The sequence below is a fragment of the Diospyros lotus genome, chromosome 14, assembly GCF_014633365.1.
Source record: "Diospyros lotus cultivar Yz01 chromosome 14, ASM1463336v1, whole genome shotgun sequence".
In the NCBI taxonomy this organism is placed as follows: Eukaryota; Viridiplantae; Streptophyta; class Magnoliopsida; order Ericales; family Ebenaceae; genus Diospyros; species Diospyros lotus.
In genome coordinates, this window is record NC_068351.1 from 26880613 (window position 1) to 26899582 (window position 18970).

The 18970-nt window shown below is 41.0% G+C and overlaps 1 long non-coding RNA gene across 2 annotated transcripts; it reads right to left on the minus strand.

Annotated features, from left to right (window-relative positions):
- Positions 1-10369: 10369 nt before the first annotated feature.
- On the minus strand, positions 10370-17863 carry LOC127789835 (uncharacterized). Of its 2 annotated transcripts, none has more exons than XR_008020667.1 (3): positions 16919-17863; positions 16616-16700; positions 10370-10769 (listed from the first exon to the last, which is right to left on the minus strand). It is a non-coding gene; the product is annotated as an uncharacterized LOC127789835 (long non-coding RNA). The 2 variants fall into 2 exon arrangements; XR_008020668.1 differs by lacking the exon at positions 10370-10769 and adding an exon at positions 16181-16306.
- Positions 17864-18970: the final 1107 nt, after the last annotated feature.

The window sequence follows — 18970 nt, forward strand, 5'->3', positions numbered from 1 at the left end:
GCCTTGACGGTAGAAAGCAACTTTCGGCGAATGGAGACTTTGGGAACGGAATTTCGTGGGCCCGAGGATGGAAGGTTGGGAAGAAAGCATGACTTGGGGACTCAAGGGAGGAAGTTCAAGACCAAAGGTTCATGCCCGAAATGTCAGAAATATCATCCAGGGAAGCCTTGTGGGACAGGAGCCCAAGGATGCTATTCTTGTGGAGGAACTGGCCACGTGGCTCGGGATTGCCCAAAGGGGATCGTGTGTTTCACTTGCCAGAAGCCTGGTCATATCTCTCGCGACTGCCCTCAAAAGAAAGGTATTGTTCAATTCAGGGCGAATAAAGGAAGCATGGAGCCACAACGGGGACGCGTATTTAGTTTGACGAGAGAAGACGCCAGTGCCAACCCATCAATAATACAAGGTACAATGATCTTTCTTGATACGCCGGTGCAAGTATTGATAGACCCAGGGTCTACTCATTCATTTGTATCGTATGCATTGGCACGTTGTTTAAAATTGGAATTGGGAGAACTAGGGTGTCCCATGATAGTATCTACCCCTTTTGGAAAACAAGTAGAAACACATACAGGCTATGGGGATGGACGGATCGTATTGGGGAATAATGAATTTTCAGTCGAACTTACGTCCCTAGATATTCAGGATTTTGACATAATCTTGGGGATGGATTTCTTGACTAAATATAATGCAAAAATTAACTATCAAGAAAAGACAGTTGAGTTACAAACAGATAATGGAACTTGGGAGAAGTTTCGAGGGAAAAATGGGAGTGGGAGAATCAAATGGATAACAGCCCTTAAAGCTGTTAGGATGTTAGGGAAAGGAGCATATGGCTACCTAGCTTGTGTACAGGAGAATAACAAAAAGGTTGGGCTTGGGAAAGTGGCCATAGTAAGAGACTTTCCTGATGTGTTTCCTGAAGACTTACCTGAACTACCCCCTTATCGGGAAATTGAGCTTGCCATAGATGTCCTACCAGGGACAGACCCTATATCAATACCTCCTTATAGGATGGCCCTAGCAGAATTAAGGAAATTGAAAAGTCAGCTGCAGGATCTTTTGGACAAGGGTTTTATCCAACCTAGCATGTCACCTTGTGGAGCACCTATATTGTTTGTAAAGAAAAAAGACGGGAGTCTAAGGATGTGCATAGATTACCGTCAACTGAATAAGGTTACTATAAAAAACAAGTATCCGCTCCCTAGAATTGATGAGTTATTTGACCAGTTACAAGGTGCTAGGGTATTCTCGAAGATAGATTTGAGGTCGGGCTACTACCAGTTGCGAATCAAGAAGGAGGATGTATTGAAAACTGCCTTTAGATCTCGTTATGGACACTATGAGTACTTGGTGATGCCATTTGGGTTGACTAACGCACCAGCAGCCTTTGTGGACTTGATGAATAGGATATTCAGGCCATACCTAGACCAGTTTGTGATTGTGTTTATTGATGATATTCTAATATATTCAACTAGCAGGGAGGAACATGAGTGACACTTGGAAACAGTCCTAAAGACGTTACGGGAGCATCGATTATATGCCAAATTTTCTAAATGTGAGTTTTGGCTAACCCAAATAGCTTTTCTGGGTCATGTCATATCAGAGGAAGGAATAGCGGTGGATCCTTCAAAAGTTGAGACAATAAGGAATTGGGAGCAACCTAAGACCGTAACTGAGGTGCGTAGTTTTTTGGGGCTGGCAGGTTATTATAGAAAATATGTTGAAGGATTTTCTCATATTGCTTTACCACTTAACCAGTTAACGAGAAAAGGAGTTAAGTTTGAATGGAATATGGCATGTGAGCATAGTTTTAATGAACTCAAAAAAAGACTAACCTCTGCACCTATTTTAGCCATGCCATGTGGGACAGGAAGATTCGTAGTTTATACTGATGCCTCAAAAACTGGCTTGGGGTGTGTACTCATGCAGAATGAAAGGGTGGTGGCATATGGGTCTCGGCAATTGAAAAATCACGAGCAGCACTATCCTACCCATGATTTGGAATTGGCTGCGGTCGTGTTTGCCTTGAAACTTTGGCGGCACTACTTGTATGGAGAAAAGTTTGAGATCTTCATAGATCATAAGAGCTTGCGGTATTTATTTTCACAGAGGGATTTGAATATGAGGCAACGGCGGTGGATGGAATTCTTGAAGGATTACGATTGTACGATCCAGTACCACCCCGGGAAGGCAAATGTTGTGGCTGATGCGTTAAGCAGGAAAAGGCCTGCTCTAATAGCTAATTTGATGGCTCGGGAATGGGGACTGGTGGAGGCTTTTAGCCATTTGTCAGTGGGTGCAATTCCTAAAAGAACGTCCGTCTACGTCGCTGGCCTGGTGGTTCATTCCCATCTGGTGGAACAAATCCAGCAAGCTACTCTGGAAGACTCGAGGGTGAAGTTGTGGGTAGATGATCGGGGAAGGGTCAAAAACCCTAACTTCAATTTTTCTGACGGTATATTACGGTTCATGAACCGAATATATGTGCCCAGGGTCAAGGAATTGAGGCAAACCATTCTAGAAGAGGCGCATCGAGCCAAATACACTATCCACCCTGGTACTACCAAAATGTATAGGGACTTGAGAAATTTGTATTGGTGGCCGGGAATGAAGAAAGACATAGCTCGTCACGTGAGTCGATGTGACACTTGTCAAAGGATAAAGATCGAACATCAAAAGCCTGCTGGGAAGCTGCAACCCCTAGATATTCCCGAATGGAAGTGGGAGCATATCACTATGGATTTTGTTACGGGTTTGCCAAGAGGACCTATGGGAAATGATGCAATATGGGTAATAGTGGATAGGCTAACAAAGTCTGCTCATTTTCTGCCCATGAAAGTAGGGCAACCAGTCAGCAAGTTAGCACAATTGTATATAAAAGAGATAATCCGATTGCATGGAACTCCAGTGAGTATAGTATCTGATAGGGATCTGAGATTCACTTCTCGATTTTGGGAGAGTTTGCAAAAATGTTTAGGGACTCAATTGCGGCTAAGTACGGCATATCATCCCCAAACAGACGGACAATCAGAACGGACAATTCAGACCATGGAAGACATGTTGCGAGCCTGTGTGATTGAATTTTCAAAAGGATGGGAGGAGCACATACCTCTGATTGAGTTTGCATATAATAATAGTTATCACAGTAGTATTAATATGGCACCATACGAAGCTCTCTATGGTCGAAGATGCAGAACACCTCTATGTTGGACCGAGGTAGGAGAAAGACAACTTTTAGGACCTGAAATGGTGCAACAAACTAACGAAAAGATTAAGCTGATTCAGGAAAAGATTAAGGCAGCCCAAAGCTGACAGAGGTCATATGCCGATAATCGAAGGAGGGGTTTGGAATTTCAAACTGGAGATAAGGTATACTTGAAGATCTTGCACCAAGGGAAGAAACGAGGAAAGTTAAACCCACGCTATGTTGGGCCATGTGAGGTTTTGGAGCGTATTGGGCCAGTAGCATACCGGTTAGCACTACCCCCATCAATGTCTGGGGTACACGATGTGTTCCATGTGTCTCGTCTACGAAAGTGCGAACCCGATCCTTCTCAGAAGATTCCAGAAGAAACGATTGAATTGCAAGAGAATTTGACCTACCCCGAAGAACCCATTGAGATCTTGGACCGGAAGGAGAAAGTATTGAGAAACAAGGTAATACCACTGGTGAAAGTGTTGTGGAAACACCATAACATTCAGGAAGCCACTTGGGAGAGAGAAGAAGAAATGCAACAGAAGTTCTCACACCTCTTCAACCATGTGGAGACCTAGGGATGTATTTCGAGGACGAAATCTATTTTTTAAGGGGGGGAGAATGTAATACCCGAAGTTTTCCTAGGCATTGTTGTTTAAGAAATAAAACATTTCCTTGGAAATCGAAGGATACATGTGAAGTTCCGAGGTAATCGCCGAGGAACGAATGAAGGGTTTTCCGAAAAATCACGGAAACTATCGCAAGGGGACATCATCTAAGGTATTTTGGAGAAGTTTAAGGAGTTATAGGGGCTCAAGGGATATAAGTGCAAATAAGTATTTGGGTTAAAGAGTTATTTGTAAGAAGTTAAAATATCTTGTAACTAGTTAGTTAAAGGAACCAAGTAAGCTAACTTAGTTAGGAGACATAATCATGAGGAATCTTGAAAAAATCAAATTAACATGTGGTGGCACATGTTTAAAAGGACACATGTCACAAGGGGGAGAAATGGTTCAAATCTCAAGGGACACTTGGCACAATCCTACGAAAGTGATGATTACAACCTTATCTAAGTGACACATGGCAAGTGACACATGGCACTCTTGGATTGGCCATAAATGCCTATAAATACCAAGGCCATGGAAGGGAAATTCTCACCATTATTCAAGAGGAAAAGGGGAGGTGAGTTGAGAGGAGAAGCTTTGCCCAAAACTAGAGTGGTAAAACACTTCGTCGGAAAAGTTGGACCGCCACCGTAAAAGGCATTAAACAGCAACAAAACAGCAAGGTAATTCTAATTTCTTTCCGTAGTTCGATAGATAATTGAATAAGGGTCATGTGGTTTCAAATGGAAGTCAAATCGGAGTTCGGATGAGGGAGAACGGGCCAAAAAAACCTCAAGACGGCAAAGCTGGAGGGGCGGCGCGTGCAGTTCACGCGCCACCTGACTGCCGCGAGTGGAGTGCGTGGGGCTCCTTCCCCAAGCGCGTGATGGGGCGTGAGATGTCCTCTTGGGTCCAAATTTTGTACAGTTGGTCCTTAAATGTTTCCCTAGGACCTCATATAAAAATAGTTTAGGTTTGAGTTTCGAAGTTATGTTATTTTTGCAGAAAAACTTTCCCGAACCCTGTGAACAGTACTTTAGAGCTTCCGAATCAGCAAGGTGAGTGCTTCTTGCATCTTTATATTACATACCGAACATTTTGTCTTCACACGGGTAAGGGTGATTACTTGCATAAGCATGACTTTCCTTTAAATCAAGCATTTTCTCTTTCTTTGTCATGCATCACTTGGTGTGTGTGGCTAGCTGAAGTCAGGATCTCATGTTAGACTGGTGAAAAGTCTTGGAGATGTGAGAACATGATTGATCAGCGGGGGTGATTGCAACACCTCGGCGACACTACCACACAGGCGGTTTCATATCATTCTACATATCTCATCACATGCATGTTATCTCTTCTTGTTGCACTCACTTAGATATAACTATCTAACTTGGGTGTCTCATACCCCTGGAACATTCAACGATCCAGGTGGGTTAGTCGTGACAGGTGCCCCGGAATCAAGTCAGAGGAAAGGAAAGGAAGTGGTTCTTAGATAGTTAGCTCCTTTACGTTTTAATTGCAAAGCGTTGTACTATTACTTTAGTGTGAGTTTTACTTGTTGTAAAAGGGAGCCTAAATGATCCCTAGATTTTCAAGTTGTATTATGGCTTTTCAGATGGTTTTTGTGTTAAAAGCATATAGTGGAAGCCTTAAATATCTAGCTTATGGTTTTATAAAGCTTTCAGGTTCGATCCTTGCTTCTGTTGGCAAAGGCTTCCATAAACGCCCTTTGATTACCATACGGTTGCTAGCGTCATCATGCATCTTTGTATGTGTACCTTGGAAAAAGAAAAGTGGGGCGTTACAATGTAGGTGGAGAATCAACCAAAGGAAATGAAGTGTTGGAAGGTTAAAGATAAAGAAGCAAGGGAGAAATGCATGTGAAGTATATGTATTTTGTGGTTTAGTGGTTAATGTTGTAATTATTTTGTTAAATATGTAATGAATGCTTAATGTGGGTAAAAGATGGCAAACTTGAATGTTTTGGAAGCCATTGAAGTGTAAAAGCATTCTGGAAATTTTGGGTTTTAAAAGAAAAAAAATATTTAAAAAAAAAAAAGAGTTGAGGCAGTGTGTTGGTGCCAGGGGCGCGCGGCAGGGCGCGCCTAGGCGCGGCCGCACGCATGGCAGGCGGCCAGCGCGCGCGGCCAGGTGGCCCGCGCGCGCGGGGCCCATGCGCGCGGCCATGCGGCCAGCGCGCACGACCAGGCCGTGCGCGCGCGCGGCCCGCGCGCTGGGGGCGCGGCTGGCTGCTACTGCCCGCCCCCCCTTGCTGCTGTGATGTCTTTTTTTTATTTTAATTTTAATTTCCGTTTATTTAATTATTTCTGATACTTTGAGAAATTATGGAATAAATTATTTTTAAATAAATAAATAAAGGAGTATTTTAGCCTCTAAATTAATTATTAAATTAATATGAATTTGAGGCAAATGTGGGAAAAATTTCTATATTATGGAAAATTAAATAATGGAGTATTTTCCTTAAATTTTGAAATTGGATGAGGATGTTTTGATGTTGTATTTCAAAATTTATTTCCTAAGTGTTTGGAAAATTTGGTATTTTGAAATAAGTAAAGGGAAAAAGCAATGGAGATTTGATAAGGAAAATTTTGTTAAATTTTTCCAAGAACGGTTAATCCAAATATTTTCCAAAGGATTTGGAAGTGAGATAAATGGGTTAATGGTTAGGGAAAAGAAAAGAAAAATTAAATTCTTATAATTGAGGCATTATGCCATAATTTATATGAAGCTAGCGAGTTAGTTTATTTCTTCGATCCTGGGAAGTCATCCTTAGCTCTTCATTAAGAGCTTGCGAAGGGGTGGCATTTTACGAGGTTTCGGGTTTTATTTTCGCGGGGACGCTTCGTTATTTCCCGAATCCTTGAGTGGAGCGAAGGGAGGGCAAAGCCTAGTTCCCACCTAGGCCGTTTCTCATTGAAACGTAGCCGTCTCTTCATCTTTGCCCTATAGTGTGAATAATAGGTTGACTATTCGTGAGTAACACCCGTAGGTGGGAGCGGGGCGTTACATTGGGCGACAAACGACGACACCCTAGGCCCTAATTGGGAAGGTTCATTTATCATCAAGGAAAATCTAAGTAACGGAGCATATCATCTGGCAAGCATGGACGATTTCCCTCTCCCATGAGCTTGGAACGCGGAACATCTTCATCCTTACTACAAATAAATGTAATTGTTCTTGCCTATGCTTCATCTTTTTATTATGAGTAACCTTCATGATCCTGATTAGAATTTATGAACTTTCATTGCACTTTATTCTTATTGGTATTCGGTTGGATACCCCCGAAATAAGGGGTTGAGAAACCATGGTTTGCGAGCTGGGGCCTAAGTAACCTAGCCACTGTGTTACGGTTCACGGCTCAACTAAGCATTCACCTTGGTCCTTCCCTCAGGTCGTGGTTTGCAAGCTGAGAACCATTCATCTTGACTTAATGTCATGGTTTGGAACCTACTGAGAAACCACTTCCATAAGTAACTCCGAGCTTGGGTTCACTAGCCGAGGTCCTTTTATCTTGGCCCAAGCCATGGTCTGCGACCTACTTGGGTGTTCCCTCTCGGTTCAATTAAAACTTATAGAAGCCACTGGGTGTTAGCTCAGGCCGTAACGCGACCTACTTGGACACATATCTAGGCCATGTAAGTCAACGAAATAACAAGCCATGATATGTTAGCTGGGGTCGCCCTATGACCCGCCTGAACATATAACTTGGCGGTACAAGTTGAGTTTTCACTAGCTGGGGTCTTTTTATCTTGGCTTAAAGCCATGGTCTGCAATCTACCTGGGTGTTCACTCCCAATTTGTTAAAATTTATCAAAAGCCTCAATATGCCAGTCGAAGCCACGACACGATCTCATATCCTAGCAAATTTTGCATATTCAACCGTGTCAGATTTGAAACGATTTTCCGTATTGCTTCGGATCAAACTAAAAAATTGAATTGTCGTAAGAGGCTTCCGAAAAGAAAATGGAATTTTCATAAAAGTCAAATATTACATGAGAAACAACCCTTAAGTGCCCTCAGGATCAAACGAGTGGGTTTTGCAATCAAAGCATAATTCTAGGTCAAAGTGTAATTTTGAAAAATCCCCGAGGGTGGTTGAAACGACATTATTTTCAAAACTTCAGGGGTCAAAAGAGAAGTTTAGAATGTAAGGGTCATAACAGAAATTTTACAAAACTCAGGGGCCTTATGGAAAGGCGCAAAAATGCATTTCAAAAATTGAGAGGGAGTGAAAGTGCAATTTCAAAAAAAAATTGGGTAGCCATGACCGACCAAGCTTTCTACCACCCATTCCATCACCGCTTTCAGCCATGGGAAACTTGAGGAAAAGGGCTAGGGGACCTCTGGAGTTGGCCTAGAGCGATCCATGGCTGACAAAAGGGTTTGAAATGGCCAAAAACTCGGTCGAAAGTGGCCGAAAGTTGGCCACTGTAATGGAGGATTTGGGGCCATTTTTCGGTGGGTTTGGATGGATGTAGGGCACGAGAAGGTATTAGTAGCCTTGAATGAAGTAAGATCCATCGTTTAGGGGCTCGATATTGAGTATAAAAGGAGGAGCAAAGTGGCTAATTGTTTTTTTCATATTTAAATCTTAAAATCAGAGGGGTTAGAGGGCAAATCGAGAGCAAGTAATAGAGGGCTTTTAATCTCATGTTAGTGAGGATCCTTTATAGAAAAAATGTTGAGATTTCATATAGTTTTAGTGAGGTTTTGAGGAGCTCTGGCCGAGACTTCGATTGGTCGGTTAAGGCATCTCCGGTGCTCATTTTGATAATCCAATCGCTCCATTCAGATTGACTAAGGGAGAGGATTATCAAGGAGAAAAAATCTAGCAACTCTGGTGTGCCGTCGCCAGAGAAGAAGACCGGAGCTCGAGGCTCACGCGTCGTCTCCCACTCGCAGTCCACTCATTAGGCCTGTGAGAGAGCGTGCTAGCAGGTTTTTTTCTGAATTTTTTTTAGAATTTCAAGAAAAATATTTTAGGATTTGTTATGAAAAATATTTGGGAAAATGTTGATATAAGTATTTATTTTAGATTTTTCTTGGTGAAAAATAGGACGAAAATAAAGAAAAATGCGAAGAAAATATGAGAAAAATTAGTGTTGATATTTATTGATTGAATATGGTGTTTAGGGTGCCTTAGGGCCTAAGATTGGGTGTTGGTGCGATTTTCGAGGCTTGGCACATAATTTGAGATCGTACGCATCTTTCGAGGAAATTCGAGTTTTATCTGAAGGTGAGTGGTCCTACCCAAAAGCCTGTATTTAGTTTAAATGATTGTGACAGTAAGTGGTTCTACCCAAAACTCGATTCTAAGTATATGGCTTATCATGTTGTCATGCCTTGATGTGAGTATGTCATGTAGATTTCATTTACGTGTATTGATGATGAAATATGCATATATACATGATGTTATTATTGATCATGCATTTGCATAAGGGCTTGAGAGTACGGGCTAGGACCACTGCTCTTCCAAGGGTAGACCCATACACCTCGGCCTGGTAAGAAGGCTGTAAAAATGGAGAGTAGTATTAAGGTACGACCAGCTTAAACCGAAATGAAATGAAAAATGACATTTTGCATCCATGCACGAAATATGTATATTGTTCCCTTACTTAGATGATTCATCATCTAACTTGGGCTTTGCCCCTAGAATATTCAAATGTTCCATATGTTATAGCAGAAGCAGATACGGAAGATGCATGTGACGGCACTTAGCAAGTGCACGATGATCTATGATTATGATATTGAAATTGATGTATTTAAGTTTCTGCTACTTAACATTTTGAACATTTTGAAAGACAATGATGTATTATCTGAACTATGATGACTGTAATATTAGGTTCGATTCTTAACTTTTGCATTTGATGTTTATGATAATTCTCTTTCGAGATAGACGTATGAAAAATTTTGGGATGGATATGAGGAATGATATGGTTTAGCATTGGTTTTGAAAAAAAAAATTATTATCCCAGAATTGTCCTAACTTATAACACGCCTGAGAAAGTGGGGCGTTATAGTAGGCTTCTTGAAAGTAAAGTAAGATCGATACGGGGCAAACAACGTAGTTCAAAAATTTTTGAACTTACCCCGATCCTGGTGATCGCGGCTGGCGAGCCGATCAGATTAATGTATGTATTAGGACTGGTTTGCAGCTAGGATGCTCCCCAGGTCGTCTCCCAACGAACTGTCAATGACTGTCAAAACAAGATTAAATGGGGGGGTTTGTTGAAAACCGAACTCAAAAACGCTCAAGAATGAAACAAAGAAACAAAAATGGATTCTCGACCAACTAAAACGTAATCCGCTACAAACCCTACCTCCTTACCTAGGTAATCCCCGTCTCGCTTATGAAAATATTTTGTTTGGATTGATTCTACTCTTCTACAACCGTAAAAGATTAAATCAAAATGAGTAATCGCTCATGCAATAATATGTCGTTTCTTTCTAATCAAAGCCTCAACCGAGTACGTCAATTAAACCTATCCAAAGATCATGCATGCATTCACACAACTGCGTAAAAGAAACATACATAAAATTATAGAAGGAAAAGAAACGAAATCAATAAGAACATGAAAATCGAGTTCCAAACCGGATTCGACTACATGACCGAGACTCAAACCGGGCAAGGGGTATGGGATGTAGCAGATTACAAGCAAATTAGCCTTCCATAGAAGCGGTGAAAATCCTCCAAAATCGGCCACACAATTGCCTCTTTGCTAGCTCTTATTTATAGGGTTTTGGAAAAGCAAAACCTAGGCTAAATGGGCTTAGGGATTGTTTATTACATATGGCCCATAATTTAATTAATTAAAAAAGCCCAATGAATTCTAAATTCGCCCATAACCCATAATGAAGTATGGTTGCCTCTTTCAAACTCGATGTCCGTCCACTTTGCGAAGCCCACTTGCGCCTCTATCGAAATAGCTCAAATTTGCGGCCCAAATCTGCCAAATAAGAATAAAAATAGTGTGAAGCCTAATAAAATAAACACAAGACAAATGAAATAACTTAAATAGAGTGTAGTGAAGATGAAATAAGAGGGATAAATAATATAAAATATGGGCGCTATCACCCGGCGATTGGATCAACGTCGAAATCAAATAATTCACATACAAATAAATAAATATAACCTTTAGATTATCGAGTCATTCGCGGATTCGAGCCGTCCAAGCGTCCAGCCTCTAACTCGTGATACGCGGCACGCATCTATTGGCAAGGAGAGCGAAATAGGAGTGCTAGCTCCTTCTCCTTTGCGCGGCTTGTGTCTGGACGAAAAAGAACGCCCACGTTTCAAATCGATGCAAAAAAGAAACGGGGAATTGCAATACGTTTTTCAACTTTTGAAAAATGACACCAAAAATTCTCTCTTTTTCTCTCTCTTATTTGGGCAACCCATAAAGGGATATTTATAGAGAAAAATCCTAGGGTTTCTAAAACCCTAATGGATTGGGCTAGACTATTAATTCTAATTTAATTAGAATTTTAAGTGGGCTTATTCTAGTCCAACTAGAAATATAATTAAATGGCCCAAATCCTTTTATAGGTTTAAATAAAATATTTTGGCCCAAATCTAATTCAAGCCCAAATATAATATTTAATATTTAGCCCAAATCTAATTTGGTCCAAATATAATATTTAATATTTGGCCCAAATCTAATTTAGTCCAAATATAATATTTATTTTAATATTTGGCCTAAATCCAATTTAGTCCAAATATAATATTTAATTTAATATTTGGCCCAAATCTAACTTAGTCCAAATATTAACTTAAACCCAAATATATTTTATTTCCTATTTGCCACTCCAACAAATAGAAAATTATTAAATTAGAAACTCTTTCTTAATTTAATCAATTGTCATTTTAGAAAACTCTTTCCATTATGACGACTCCTCGTCATATCAACGTCATTATGTCTATTTGTTCTTTTTTCGTGAAAACCTACAACGGCACAACTTCTTGCCGAAGTGTCCCACTTAACCATACGTTCACTCTCCTGGTTTAAGCCAGGGACCGTGCTTATTGCGTATGACTCATTAGGCTTCCGAATATGTTGGTAATGTGTCGGTACAAACACATAAGACGAGATTGGCCTCTAGCAAGGCATCATGCCTACCCAATTATTCAAAAGGATTCATAATCCGCAAATAACCTTTCACGAGCATAGTTACCGTGTAATACGATCCTCTAGTCAATGTATCCTATGTGATCTCAAGTTAGCGATGTGTTGCTTGATCATGATCACATAAGTTTTTCTTCGGTCATTCGAATATCTTCACTTAATAGAAAGTGAATCAATAACTCCTTATTGATCTCTTTCACCATGGCCATGGATTTAAAGTGAATATCCACCAAAGGTGCCTTAGATACATCATCCTCTATCAAGGGATAAACAAGTCCCATCTTGGTTATACACCCATTTTCATAAGCCTCACGATATACCCAACGATCGCCCACGTGCAGCCTTTGTCTAGGCCTATCGAAACAATGTCAAAGCATATCGGTCTTCTTATGAGATGACCGTGACAACCTCAGGTCCAAGGATTAGTTACACCCATCTCGTATGAGAATTCCATCAACATATAACCAAAATGGATTCTCATGGCGAGTCATGTCCAGCATGTTCTCCAACATTGGTCACCTATGTACTTGCCTAGGCATCCCCATGTCTATGGGTGTGAGACCCCCATTGCTATCACATAGCAAAAACATAGCACATACAAGTCTTACCGCAATTGTCAATGTCCATTCTTGACATTGTTACTACTTGAGACATTTAATGATGTCTAGAAACTGTGATGCATCATCTCACATCTTTATAGATTAATCACAGTATACATCATATGGACTTCTATCTAGTTTCATTCGGTTATTACAATAATAACAAGAAACTAATAGAATGACTTTTTGTGAATTTGAACAACTCCTTATTTAAATAATAAACATGATTACAATTGTCAGTGTACAACATGCCCAATCTGATTGGGTCTAGAGCACCTACACTAACACTTCTAGAATGGTAGCGTCCAAAGCGGAGAAGATCTGGGACCAATTGTAAGGTCACATGACGAGGACGTCATGTGCTTAAGGGGAGGAGAATGTAATACCCCAAGAGTCCAGAGAATGGTAATATATATTAAGGATAAGTAAGGAATGAAACAACACCTGCTGGATACGTTTTAGGTTGAATGTAGGCAAAGAACTCCCGGGTTAAGCGTGCTTAAGCTAGGGAAGCTTAAAGATGGATGACCCCTGAAAAGTTTGCATAGGCTCACTAGGGTAAGTTATTTTGATCATTCCTATTGCTCGATGCTGGATGTTACAAGATTGGTACTGAAATTGTATTGACCCAAGATTACTTACATTGAACATCAATTTAGTTCTTTTCTCGAATTCAGCTTATTTCAACATATTCTGCTCAACCAAATGTTTTGGTATGTTCATTTTCTTCCATAAATAATCTCCCAGTGAATTGACCTAGACTGATATAGAAAACTAAATTATGCCACACGTACATTAGCGAGTATAAACGCCTCACCCCTATTTTGATAAATGAGTTTTTGTGTTGCAAGGTGAGTGGTGGAGCACCTCTTCCATACTATTGACAGTTCACCAAGGTAAAAGACTAGAACTGTCGACAGATGGTAGAAAACTGTTGACTGGCATAAGCTGCAACTACAAAACAAAGCATTCTGCTTTTTTTCTTAACCCAAAACTCATACACATTGCACTAACAACTACATAGGACATGGAAACAAGCTGAGGCTCTGATATCACTGATGAGAAACACCAACTATTGGAGTATCAATGCAAGGGTTTAGCTGGTTTTGCAAAACTTTTTCAAAAAACCAATAAAATGGTAGTGGAAACATAAACCAAAATCTCCTTGTAAGACTCATTTCGATGTCTATATTCTAACCAAAAATTAAACCATGCCAGAGGGGGTTTAGTAGGTATACCTTTCAACTCTTGAAGGTTGATGTAGAGGCTGAAATCCTCTGGTGGAAACAACTTCTTGCTTCCGAATGGCTCCTGAACAGCTTCCGAACTGATTTTGGTTAGATCGAACCGACTCCCGAAAACATGGGTGGCCTAGTTAGTCCACGCTCCAGTGAGATAGACAGAAACAATTTCCAGTTTCACAAAGTTGACGATAATTTTGGCCCCTTATACAAAACTTTTAAAAATTACATCTAGGCCCAGTATTAATTCTTAATAGCACTTTCATTATCTCATAATGACACAAAGGCTCTCGTTAACTCTTAACGACATACACTCTTGACGATTACTCCTTATTAATTAATCATTTAACCTAATCCATTAACTCTTAATGGTAACGTCATTAACTATTAATGATGATTTCAACCTTAATTGCTTAGTCAACCATCACACCTTAATATGCATGTGATCTTCTAGGTTTACTACTAAGTAGCAATCAAGACACGTCAAACTCTTCGATGTTGACCAAATATTTTGGTCTACAATGAGAATCTCTCCATCTTCTCGATGTACCCCGAAAGACCCTTAGTGACAACTAGTATTATGTCAGGGCGATCCTTCCAGTAATGAAGTCGTCAGAATATAACCTATTTGGGCTTTTGATTCCTTTGTACTATAATGCTTTCATCAATTATCATCCCGATTGAGTGAAAGTCATGGACTAATCAAACTCACTAACTCAATGACTATGCTAAAAACAATGTGGTGAGATTGAGATGACACATTTGAAACTCTTTCCAACATTGGAACACTTTCCAATTAAGTGTACCCTGGCCCGGGGTTTCTACAATCAAGACAACCACTGATCACATAGGATGTTCACCTCACGCCGAAGGTTGATGGATCCTATTAGCAATCACCTACCTCCATATGCCATTACACATGGACCACATAGTGCATCCAAAATTTTGAATTAACCGAAAATCTTGTTCAAGCTAGTCGTGAGGTTATGGAAGATGACTCTATAGAAACCCAAATCAATGACACCAATGAAATGCCCTTAAACACTAGGATTTTGCTCCTCATTTGTTGTCAAGTGTTGACCCCTCGTCGTGGAAGTTTTTCAACCGTGACTAGGGTGGATTTATGGTTGATGCAATGCATAATGGCAAAACGATGACCTAACCTATGTATAGTAATTATCAACCAAATGATTAAATCATTTTCAGGAAAAAATAGGTCATTTCCATATGGTATGGCATTGAGTGCATTGTTCGTAAAGAAGGTAGACAACTTGGGCACAGCTAAACGTGTGTATCTTAGCCAAGCTGAGCACATCAATGCATTTTTGGCTATTAGAATGGATTTCAAGATTCGGGATGGTGAATGGGTTAGGGGTAATAAGAAAAGAAAAGCAGATCAAGAGACTGATGTTCCATCATCTTCTGCTCCGTCCTCTCAGGCTTTTAAAGATGTTCTCAAATTAGCTGACACGAAGTCAGAATTTCTTGCATTATGTGAAGAAGTCCATGAGGAGTTTTGTGAGCTCCATCGTCGTCATAATGAAGTCCTTGATGTAGTTCTTACTCACTTTGTAATGACTCGTTAGAGGGCTTAGAATTTATCAAGAATGATTTAATTGTTTATTTAATTTTTGAGTTAAAAGAATTTGCCAAGGTGGCAATTTAGGAATTTTTTTAAATGTGAGAATAGCTTTTAATGGCATTTAGTTAATGTGGAAAATAATCAAGGGCAAGAAGGTAATTTAAGAACTTAATTAATATTTAGAGGATTTATGTATTGGGTAAACTCATGCGTGGGGAGGAGTTGGAAGTCTCCAAGTTATAAAAGAGGAATGAGGTATGGGCTTCTAGGGTTGCTCCTATATATATATATATATTCATAGTGCATAGATTTCTTCTCATGCCGTGAAGAAACAGAGAACTCAAGAAGTTGCAGTAGTGTAACGACCCGCTCCCACTTACGGGCGCCACTGGTAAATAATCGACCGGATTACTCACCCGACAACCACAACTGAAGGGTCGGACTATGTTTCTACAGGAAACGCCCTAGGTGGGAACTAGGCTTCATCCTTACCTTCGCTCCACTCAGGAATCGGTCCCAACTCAAATAAGAAAAATCCAGTTGACCAAGACCCGAAACCCGAGTGAGCTTCACCTCTTTTCGACTCACCCCATAGCAAGCCAGAGGTGACCCAAGCACAAAGCTAGCATACAAATACTTCGCTGAGTATTGGGGATTTATGAGAACATACCTTGCTGATCTTGACTCGGTCCGAAACTTGGCTTTATCGACTATACCACATTCAACAAGCAATCTCACAATCATCTATCACACTATGATGATTACAACAATTAAATACATTTAAGCTCAATAACACAGACATTTACTCACAAGGGTATACATACACCATGCCCCCTGGCTACATACAAGCAATATTAAAAATACATAACTCGAGTAACTCAGCTAGTTGCCACAACGGCCTCCCAGCACCATCCCTGCTTGCATCCGGACTTGCATCATCTACACATGAGGTAAAACCTCATGAGTCATAAAGACTCAATAAGGGTGCAATGCATGTAAATGTGAATATAATCAAGTTTATGTATGCCGATGCATGCAAATGAGGCTAGGTCCACTCATCCTCACAACCCACTAAGGTTTGAGGCATCAACCTATCAGCCCCCACCACACTAGTCCTCCATATGGCCATTAGTCCACTAGTTCTTGCATCACACAAGATATAACCACTACATGCCAATGCAACATAAAAACATTATCAAACACATTTACCAACTTGCAAGGCCACCTCCACATGGGGTCGTCCCTTACCTGGCTCGAAGCCTCAACTCTGCCTCAGCACGAACTCCAGCCCGAACACCGAGCTCTTCTAGGATCACCGTCTCCCCGGTCGGACCTAGATACAACCACACACAAAATCCCAACTCCATTAACCTCCGGCATTAAACCAATGCCCTCAACTACGCCGCACATCACCAAAATCATTCATTAACAAATTTCAAATAACCACAACACAGGGTTTAATCCAACTAATACTACCTAATTCATTATCTCACATAATGAGAATAATTAAATTAATTTACTTCAATTAATTCAAAAGAATTAATTAATTACCTCATTCAATTTGGAAGGAAAAATCGGCCAAACGCCCACGCTGACGTTGCTTCTCGAGCTGCCGTCTCATGCCCGAAATCCCATTCTCGAGCTTCTGGGACTTTTCCCAAATTTTCTGAAATTTTTCAGGATTTTCTCCTATTTTCCAGAATTTTCCATATTTCTTTATTTTCTTTTCCCTTTATTTTCTTTATTTTCTTCCTCCACTGTTCACTGTCTTATTCCTTCTCCATTTCTCGCGCACACTCGGCTTCTTCTCAAGCACCCGCGCACAGCAGCTCGGCTACGCACGCCGGTCGCCGCTGCCACCAGCTCGCCACCAACTGCTGCTTCACGCAACCACGCCACTCGTTGACCGGCCGCCACCGCCTCAAGCTGCCCCCACGCCGCGAGCAGCCACCTGCGCGCAAGGCGGCCATGGCTATTCCAGCCACCCACATTAGCCAAGCCAGCACCCGCGTCATCGCTGGACGCCACGATCACGGCCGATTGCCATCATCCGAGTTGCTGATGCCTCCTTCCTTGCTGTTCGGAGCATCGACAGAAGCCACATCCGCCATGGCCGCTTCTGCTCGCTGCCGTTGCTGCTTCCATAGCCGTCGCTGCATCACGCAGCCTCTTAGCTGGCCATCTCTCCATCTCCTGATCTCTCTCTCACTCTCTCCTACAAGCTCTCTCTCTCTCGGCTTCTCACGATCTTCGGCCAGGCTCCCTCTCTCTCTGTCTCTCATTCTCTATTTCGGCCATCAAACGGTAGCCATGGTTGCTGCCTTCGGTTAGCACATCCGGCCAGCATTTCTCTCTCGCAAGCTCTCACTCGCGATCTCTCTCGCTTGCAATCGCACGCCCAGCCCCGAGCTCCCTCTCTCTCTCGCTGCCATTTCTCTTCTCTCGGCCAAGCCTCAAATGAGAGGAGAAAATCAGATTTCTTAATGGCCAAGCACTGTAGTTAGCTTGCCCTCCAAGCTCACGTGTATACTTATATATATACACCATTACGCATTTGATCCTCTCTGATTTATAAATAACAAAGGCAAACTCCCAGGAAGCTTCAAGGAAGTTTCCTCTCGCGGCACACACATATATGCACCTATTATACATTAAACCCTCCTAATTCTCAAAATTCCACTTAAGAGAATTGATAATTGCACTTGGGGGATTTTATAATTACACTTGGACCCTCCCAAGATTTTAATTAATTTCCCACAAGCAACTAAAACATTAATTCTCCAAAATTAATAATTTGACTTTTACTCGATAAAGCCAATTTCATCCCTGCGCCTGCACGGGACCTTAATTTGACCCGAAAACACTTAAGGGTTGCCTTACTCAGAAAACCAAACCACCCCTAGGGTCCCCTTAGCTTTTAGGAGGTCCCCTCCGCCTATTCAGTATTGGCACCCACTCGAGCTTATATAGAATTTATTCCGAAAATTATTCCCGATCGGACTGCTTCCAGCGTCATTAATCTCATCTTGAGACGCTCGTCAATCTCTTGCCCTCTTCCCTGGACATCCAAGTCCCGAGGCACTCCCAGCCGCCAATTTGACAAAGTTTATTAATTAATTTCTCGAGATTGACCCTTGGGCTTTCCGGACCACCCGAGGTCCTGACAAAATAATCCAAAAATTATTTATTTTCAATACCATGTAATACCGGGTATTACAAGTAGTGTCTCGCATAGAAGATTCTCGTTGAAATCGTAGAGTCAATCAAGGTTCCTGAAGGCAAGTATCTCTCCCTATAATCCTTCCTTACAGGTTTCATGTTTTCATCATTCTCAAATTTCAGTCAGTACACACACACACACACACACACACATATATACATATATGCGTACCAATGAGTTCTTGGCAAGTCATGCATGATTTCTTATAACAATCCTTTCCAATACGATCATTGAATCATCCTTGATATTGTTTCATACCGATTAGGATTTGTTTTCTCAAGATTTCTTTCGGGATGGTGTAGTAATGATAGGTTATGTTTCAGATTGTGTCTTTTGTGAGCGTTTGTATTTTTGATATATATTAATAGACATTCGGATAAGAG